Raw genomic sequence first — 9,861 nt, forward strand, 5'->3', positions numbered from 1 at the left:
ACAGGGACAAGTCTTTTAATGGAAATTATTAGATTATTTGTATAAGCAGATATTCAAGACAAGATACTTAATTCAACGTTTTTGTTCCTCAAAAACATTTGCCTTGCCTCTTCAATATCTAGGAAGCAGGTCTGTACACAGATATTTTTAAAAGTCTGTGTGTAAATTAGGGTGAAGATCAATACCTTGGGACATTAATTAAATATTAACATGCCTCCAGAGCAGTATTATATGAATCTGTTTTTTTTAAAAATGCATTATCAAATCTCTCTGTCCTTTCAAATTTTAGTGCAATGTTTTGTGGCTTTGAAAGTATGCCTGATTTTTTTAGCTATGTTTCACATAAATCAATACATGCACCTGTTTAAAACACAGAAGGAATATGACTGAAAGGAATCAAAAAGAAATATTTGAGACATCCAGCAAAATGACTGAGGATATCCCATTTTCTCCAATCTTCACATTTAGAAAAAGCATTTGTATTCAAGACCCCAAGTGACATTCTCAAACTAGAGATCTTTAAGTTAGTGGCTTAGCTTCAATTAGCAGCTAAATAAAAAAGGCCAGATTTTCAGACATGAAATCAATAGAAACTCCAGAAACTTAATTTCATAGGTCTGTAGATCAGTCCTGGGTGTTTAGATAGTTGAAGATAATGACCCATTTTCAGAAGAGCTAAATGGCGTCAATTAGACATAAACACAGTTACTATCTCTGAGAAGCACACCCTGCCATTATAAGGTATTAACTGACTCCTTTATGTTTGCCATCTTTTTTTCTTTAGGATAAAAAGAAACATTCCTGCAACAGAACAGATCCATCCAGCACACGCATGGTATTTCCAACCAGAACTGAACTGTGCCCGTTTGCACATTGATACAAAGCAGGAATACATTGGCTGAAGTTAATGGAATGACTTTCATACTTTTTCAGAGGAAAAAAATCTCCGGTTTCATAGGTTATAAATTTTATTCAATTTTCAATTCAAATGTAAACATGCATTTCTGGAATAGGATTGTTGTAACATTTCTGAACAAAGGGAAAGAAGAGATTGCAGCAGGGAAGGCTTCAGCTGCAACAAGAAGCAGCTTCAGCTGCAACATCTTTATAAATAATTTTCATAACAAGGGGCCAACTCGATTTTACAGGCACGGAGTTCTTTCATGCTGTTATCAAGGTGTTTATACATGAAGCAAGGCTAAATAAATTTTTCTAACTATTAAAGAGTATATCAACTGGAAAAGAAATTTTGCCTAACTGATAATTAAATTTAGAAGAACAAACCATTCCATTGATTTTGACAATCAGAGAAAGATTTAGAATCATTTTTGTAAAAAGACCACTCCTCACGCAACATACTTGACCTTCCTCAATTTTACTGTGAAGAAGAATTGTGACGCCTTTTGTCGGTAAGTGGAGTGGTGCTAATGTGCTCAGGACACCACAAATTTTGCTTCTAACAGAAAAAGGTTCCATGGAAACAACTGAACACTGATGAATATTTGACAATCATCTATTTTTACTCCTAACAAGTCTAAACACCACAAAGATAATTTTACCTTGTTTTTTCAGAATTTTTTTCTTTATCATTTGAAATAAAATGTGGTATTTCTAATTTATCAAATGGATTTTCTCTGCCAGTGTTAAAAATGTAAAAACCAAAGTTCTCAAAAATATTGGGAATAATAATTTTACATGGAGACCTGGAATTTCTTTCAGTTCTGCATAACATTGGGTTACTGTCAGAATTACAAAAATTAGTAATTGTAAACCATGCAATTAAAATTTGAAAATACATGTTCAGAAACACAAAGATAACTTATTCTCCAAACATTTCCAAAGGATTTTAATTCAGCATGCAAGCTGTATTAGTGAAATTAATCATTCACCCCCAACATTAAAGGTTAATCTCCTCCAATGTGAAGAATGTAGCATGTCCCTATTTCTCACTCCCTTGTATGGGACCACATAAAGGTTGTCTCCCTTATTTTTTATTGAGTTGAGCATTAAATCTCTGTACAGAGTAGAATAACAGCATGTTAGCTATGTTGCTATGCCATGGCCATCATCAAAGTCCTGAGTTTTATAGTGGATGTATGTAAAATAAACTGTTCTGGAATGTTAATAGATCAAACAGATAGGAGCAGAGAACAGAAAGGGACATCTTAGGTTCTCATAGTAATTTTTAAAGAGTGTATCTGATGCACAGAGATTTAAAATATTTCCATACCTGATAATGGAAATCTAATTAATATAATGAAAAGTTTATCTTTCTCCTAGTCCTTACACTTCCTTAAAATCTTAACCCTGTCAACAGTGAAGACAATGAGAATCTTTCCATTCACTTGAAAGTGCTCTGGATTCAACCCCAACACCAAGAATGCCTGCTTACTTCAAGCTAGAATTTTCCTGGGAATTTTGAACTTTGTATAATGCTCAGACTAGTTTCCCTTTTTATTTCCAGGCTAAAATATTGTGTCTCCGGAAGTCTTCAGTCTCAGATTATTTTTCTCAGTTATCTATGTTTCACATAGGGCACTATGACTACTGGATGTAGGAGAGGTCCATCTTCTGTCATACTGCCTATACTAATATTTTCCATAGGGTTCCATATTAACAAACTAAAGCAGTTGTGATTTAATCCCAGCCAGCAGCCAATCCCAGGCAGCCACTCACTCAGTCCTACACTAGTGGGATCAGGTAGAGCATCAGACGATTAAAAGCCAGAAAACTTATGGGTTGAGATAAAGACCATTTCACGGGGACACCGAAAACCATACACACAAGCAAAGCATAACAAGAAATCAATTCACCTCTTCCCGTGTTCAGCCCTTTCCAGAAGAGAAGGGCCCCATCACATATAATGGTTACTTGGGAAGACGAGCACCATTACTCCAAACATCCCCCCCTTCCTCCTTATTCCTCCCACTTAATATACTGAGCAGGATGTCATATGGTCTGGAATATCCCTTTGGTCAGCTGGGGTTACCTGTCCTGGCTATGTCTCCTCCCAACCTCCTGTGCATCCCCAGCCCCTGCTGCCAGTGTGGCAGTATGAAAAGCAAAAAAAGCCTTGTCTCCGTAGAAGCTTGGCTCAGCAATAACAAAAATATCTCTATATTAGCAACCCTGTGTTCAGCAGGAATCCAAAACACAGCCCCACGCTGGTCACTGTGAAGAAAGTTAGCTCTACCCCAGCTAAAACCAGTCCACCAGTTCCTTAATAGGAGAACTATAAATAGAGCCACTACCGCTGTATTTATTTTGTGCACATTTCATCCACATGCATAAAATTCACTCTGTGGTGCTTCTGCCAGGTTTTTACTTTGTGCAACCTGACCTTCTTCTTGGGGTTCTGCACTGGTTCTGACATGTTTGTGCTGCTCCAAGGAGCAATGGTTTTGGAGTCCTTGTGGATGAGGAACCGGAGATTTTGGTTTTGATTTGTTGGTTGGTTGGTTGGTATTTTTTTTTTAATTAAAGCATCTTTAAAACACTGCATAGGGTTGATCCATTTGCATGGTTTTCCCCTCTTTCACCACAGTCTAACATCATCTTCATGCTCTTTTTTTTTCTTTTTGGTTTTTTATACTTTTAAGTTTGGCTTCCCAGTTTATAAATTTTTCAGATCACACATGTTTTTTTTTTCCCAGAGAAGTGCACTCCTGTATATATACGCACTCCCTAGCCCAGATGTGGTAATATTGCTTCTCTAATGCAGAAGGGTTAACAAGACCTGATCAGTCCAATCAGTAAAAAAAGCATATCCACACAGCTTGTGCTACAGACTACTTTGAAGACATACAAGATAGTCATGTTGTTTGAGAGACTTTTATATTAGATTTGTTCATCACCATTTGCATAGATTTTTGAGTAACCATGACATTCTTCATGCAAATTTAGAAGCCTCTGCAAAGAAATCCAATCTAAGATAATATCTAGCCTTAGCTGTCCCTTCTCTTTCTATTCAGTTAATTGAGCAATACCTTGATAAACAAGAGATCACCCTAACACAAGGTGATATTTTTCCAATAGAATGAAAAAGGTGACAGTAGAGATGCTTCACTGTTTTGCATCCAGTAGCATGTATTATTAAAGCATCAACTCATATCTGTCACATGAACTCATATTTCTTTTTAATAAATTAAATAACTTCAAGTAGTGTTATTGTGCCATGACGTTCAGAAGATTTGTCAAGAAAGAGGCTTCTTTGACTATTCACTTAGCAAAGGAGTCACACTGTGATATTCCTGACAGTTTTGGGACAGGGGAATAAGACAAACTTCCCTCTTTTGAATCATACTTGCATCCCCAGTGAAGCCCAAACCTTCTTTGGGCAGCTCCAGGGCTCAAAAAACACAGCTTTGAAAGAGCAATCTGTGCATTGAAATGTAAATATTCGCTACAGTGTACTGTACACAGGAATTCTGAAGGAAAGCAGGATGCTGAGCATCTTTATTCATCCATCATTACCCAGAGTTCTCCGTTGGCTGTTTCAGAGAAATGCTTTTCAGTTTGTTTGAATTCTGGAAGAAACAAGGTTTGGGCATTACTTTGGAACAGGCAAAGTTCTTTTCTTGGCTCTTGTAGAGCACTAAAACTCATTTGAAGGCTTGATTTGAGAACAGATGAGTCAGTACCTTCATTAACAGATTTTAAACCTTCATACAAAAGTTGCAGGTTTGGTTTTACTGGGAGAAGTAAGTGAGCTGTAGGCCCATTCCCTCCTCCTTTCCATTAGCACAGTCTCACAAGGTACAGCTGTGGCTGTGCAAAGGATTTAAATCTGTTCCATTTGTATGATCAGACAATGCATATGAAGATGAAAGATGGGTAAGTAAGTGCCAAGCATTGAACAGTGCTGATATCTGGGAGGAAAAAAAAAAAAAATCACTGATTTATACAAGCCAGTCACTTTAATTTTTAAAGTGTCCATTTTAGATGATATTGGCAAAACAGAGTATAATTTCGCTATAGCTTATTTCCTCATATGTCACTTGTGCTTTTGGAAAAGAAAAATAGACAAATCTATAGAAATTTAGTTTTATGTTAGCACAAAAGGACTTTAATAACAGTACTTCATTCTGTCAAAAAGAAGCGTTCCATTTAGGCAAATAAAATTTTGTATCAGTATTAAGCATTTTTTTAAAAAAGAATGAAACTTCAAAAATTTAGTACATTCAAAGAGCAAAATTATGACATCATGTTTTAAGGGTGTTGAACTAAAACATTGCCTTATTTTCAATAAACAGTTTGGCAAATTTGTGAAACATATTGGTGTTACTCCTACTGTCTTCGCTGAAGGAAATCTTAGCTACAGTAATGAACCCAGTTCTCCTGAAGAGTCTTTAAAGTAATGCAGTTTGCAATCTCATAATTTTTCTGCCAAAGGGAGACAAATGTAAATATAATAATATTGTGCAATTGTAAAAATGAGCCATTCCTCTTTCTTTACAAAATATGTAAGAAACATAAATAGCCATGAAATTTAAAAAAAAGATATCTTAATAAATCCTGAAAATCTTAACAGAACTCTTGAAGTGAGAAAACTATGGTCACATTATCTGCTATTACAAAATCATGACAAAGCCAAACCAAACTCTTTCAATATAACTGAAGTAGGTTATATTAGTGTTTCTGAACTTAACTTGATGATTCCTTTCTTTCAAAATTATGGCAATCGCTCTTTCTTTTTAAACTCTATGTAACTACTTTTTCGTAACAGATTTTCTGCCTCCTCATGTTCAGAATCCATTTAATGACTTTAATGACAAGAAACTTTTCACTGCTACTAATAGTTAAGATTCCACAGTTGAATTTTCCTTCTTGTGAGCAATCAACATGATTTTTAAAGTAGTCAAGAGATGGAATAGGTCAGCAGAAGTAAGAAGAAACAGTATTTGACCTTCACAAGGGGCACTACTAAAAGACAATTTTATATATTTTAAAGAAAAGGCAGTTTACCTCCTGGTTTTGTTCCTTGAAGTAGAATCTGTAACTCTGCAAGTCAAGAGCAAAGAGGCAATGGGAAAATAAGTAAACCCAATGGAAAAACAAATTATCTGTGCTTCAGCTATGTATCTTTACATTTCTTGGTCCAGTGACCAGAATTCAGTTGAATGAACTGTGAAAGTGAAGAGTATGTTCTTGCAGAGCACACAAGAAAATAAAATTTTGAAGAGTGGTGACAGAGTGGGTATAAAAAAAATTATATGGTAAAAGTCTTTTAAAGAAGAGAACCTTTTTCAAAAGTATTTTTAAAACTGTTTGTTACTATAATAATCCAGTAATTAATTTAATTAATCTGGAGCAAAATTTGTGATTGTTAATTTTACTACAGGGCTAAATTGTCAAGAATTTCAATCTGGAATGCACTGAAACATGTGCAGTGTAACAAGTTTTAAGAGAGTCAGAATGTAAAATACCTGTTTCTGCTCTAATGAGATGATTATATGCTGAGTTTCAACATGGGATGAAAAGCTAGTACTCCATCTAAGAGCAAATCCAGAAATTACCCTGACATCTGGAGATTTCAGAGAAGCCAATGGTAGAGCAGGAAAATTTTATGGTGATGAAGCATATGCACATAACATGGGTGTTGAAAAGAAAAATCTAAGAAACTCCAGCTAAGAGAGAAAAAGCACTATTAAGCTTGTAAACAGAAAAAAAAAAATCTCTTACTTCTCTGAATATAATATACAGTGACTTATGAGGAGGAGTTTAACCCAGCTGTAAGCTTTAATGTTCAGAAGAATTAAACCCTCATCTTTGAATAACATTCACAGTAAATTAAAGCGGCAGTTATGCAATGTCTGGAGTACATTGGAACCACCCCATGATTACCATAGCCAGCCAAACCCTGTCCCCAAGCAGGCAAAACTTCTAACTGGGATCAAGGTCTTTATCCGTTGTTCAGTCTCCTTTGACCTACTTCATTTCACCACCCTTACACTACGAGCAAGGGGAAAGTTTTGTTGCTGTGAAAGCCAGTACAGATATCTGGGACAAAATTAACCCTGATGTAACTCAAATGATGTCACTCCAGGGACGGATTTGGGCAAGAACGTCTGGGGAAGTTAATGGTCTTCCTGAACTGGAGACCAGTGTTAATTCATCTCAATTCTTTAGCTTTGCTGCAGCTACAACTGCAGGTCAGGCCAAGGAACTACATGATCTGTTACAGTAAAGAGGGGACAACAAGTTTGCTGCTACTGGGCCAGTACCCCTTTTGTACCTTTACAATAGTGACAACCTGTTAATTTCTGTCCAAAAATACATTTCTTCACAAATGTGACAAAACCTCTCCTAACAGCCACTTTCTTTGTGGGTTCTTTCTGCTCCAGGCACTGTTGATAAAACCTTTTGGTAGGTAGCACTTCAAGTCAGCAGAAGCTGCTGCAGATCACAAACCGCACCTCAACATTTCCTTAGCAATGGTTGCTGCCATCTCTCCTGTGCTAATCACCTTCATACAAACAGGGTGAAAATGTGCTATTTTAAGGGCTGGATTCTGCCCTCTTACCCCAATTGATGAGATGGAAATGGTGTGGCAGCACTATAGCTAGTATGAAAAATGCTGTCTGTCTGGGAGTGCTGGCCTCCTGCATTTCAAATGTTCCTTGTCTGAGCACATATCCCCACTGAAAACTCCATGCCTATACAAATGAGTAATAATGACTTCTTATTTGAAGGCCTTTCCACCCAAGACAGTTACTAATGGTGAAAAGAATTTACTACGAGTTTGACACATAAATTACCAGAGAGATACAGAAAGCATCTGTACGTGCTCGTGACAATGCCACCACACTTTAGAAGGAAGCTCAGGCAGCAGTGTTACATGTCTCAATTGCAGGGCAGACAGGAGAAGCTGCTGAATGCAGGGAATGCTCATCTCTGCAGTCCTTGTTAAAGAAAATAAGAGGGCATTGACAAATGTGCTGGAAGAAACCTCTGGTCTTTCTCTGACACAGCCCCATCCTCTGCCAAACAAGAAATCAGGAGGGCAGAAGACAAAGGCAAAGTTGGCTTTACATTGCCTTTCTGCTTGCATTGCTGTGGGCTGGCAGAGGGGCTGCTTTATTCTGCTGTGGGCTGGCTGAGGCAAGCATAAAGCATAGTCTGCCCTACACCTGCCATTTCTGGAGCACAGCATGGTGCTCTGTGCACTAGGCAGCACAGTTTGTCATGTGTCTCCAAGTGTGGTCTCCTAATGCTGGGGTTCTTCCAAGGAGGCTAGAAGAGAGGGAATGATGTAACCTACACACCAAATGAGGACAACCTGCTTCCCGATCCATTTCTGACAGCAAGGTAAATCATCTGTATAGCCATAAATGAGTCTCATGTTGCTTTTAGCTCAAGAAATAGATGGGAAAAAGCCCCACCATTAAATTGCTCTTGGATAGGAACACCAGATTAACTCACAAATCCCAACAATATCGATAAATTTAAATAATCAGAATACTATCCAGCATTTAAATCTTATCTTCACAGTATGGTTAATAAGTTAAGCTTCCAGTCAGCTGTAAAGTATGCAAGCTTCTAGTTTGCCGTTGGAAAATGTCCCAAGTTTGTTCACAGTGTCAGATAAACCATCAATATACCTAGCCTTGCTTTTGCATGACCTTGTAATCTATTCAATCCCTGCCCAATCTCATAGCACAAAATGCTGTGACCTAGGCTAGTTGCTTTTCCTTCCAAGTGAAACAAAGAAACCTCAGCTCTTCCTCCTCTTTTCCCTTCTCCACACAAGTCTACATTTTCTTCCTATTCCCAGCTTTCAAGTGAAATTCATGGGCTGCAATGCCATTAATTCCAAGTGCTTTTCCCTTGTGAGTCTCTCTTGATCTGCAGTATTCCTCACTACATGATGCCCTTCCAAATCCTGATATAAGGTGGGGGGATGCCGGTGGGAGGGTGTGGGTATTTCCTTTCTTCAGCCAGCAGTGAAAGGGCTAAAGCCATGAACAACAAACTGATGTTTTCTTCCCATGTTGGTTTGTCTTTGGGAAGTACAGAAAATGTGAAGCCTTTTTCCTCTTTCCTTTGAGAGTATTTCTTAGAACATGTTATATGAATCCCAGCACTGGTCAGAAAGATAAACAGAAGATTGAGAATTACCAGAAAGGGTGTAAAGAATATAATAGAAAGCAGTTTTATACTGCTATACAAATCCATGGTGCATTCACAGCCTAAATAGTGAATATATTTCTGATCATTCTAACCCATAAATATTATAGTAGAATTAGACAAGGAATAGTAGACGACAGAAAAGATGATAAAAACATTGAAAAGCTTTGCTCATGCAATGACTGAGGCACTTCAATTCAGAAAAAAGTACAGTCCAAGAAGATTAGTAGATAACTAAAATATCTTGAGTGGCAAGCAGAAGAACTAGTCACCGTTTCTCAGAAAAGAAAGAAAGAGCCTCCCAGTGAAAATTACCAAGCCTCAGGATTCAAAAATCACAAAGGGAAGTGTTTTCCATGGGCTGCAGAATGAAGCAGTGGGACTCACTGACACAGCATGTAATGAAGGTCAAAAGAAAAATGGTTGAAAAGGACTAGTTCACTTCATAGAGAGATCTGCTCAGTCCTGTCAAATGCAACAGGATGAATGTAAGACACAAATCTAAAAATCCCTCATAAGCTACTAATAGAAGATGGAAAGGAAGACCATAGGAAGAGCATACTTATCTTGTTTACTATGTTTCCCTGAACAGCCATTACCAGACCTTCTAATAGGCTGAAAGGTAATCTTTCAGCCTTATCTGATAGGCCCATCTTTGTGGGCCTTCCCTTCCCTTCCCTTCCCTTCCCTTCCCTTCCCTTCCCTTCCCTTCCCTTCCCTTCCCTTCCCTTCCCT

The sequence above is a fragment of the Parus major genome, chromosome 2 (assembly GCF_001522545.3).
Source record: "Parus major isolate Abel chromosome 2, Parus_major1.1, whole genome shotgun sequence".
Lineage (NCBI taxonomy): Eukaryota > Metazoa > Chordata > Aves > Passeriformes > Paridae > Parus > Parus major.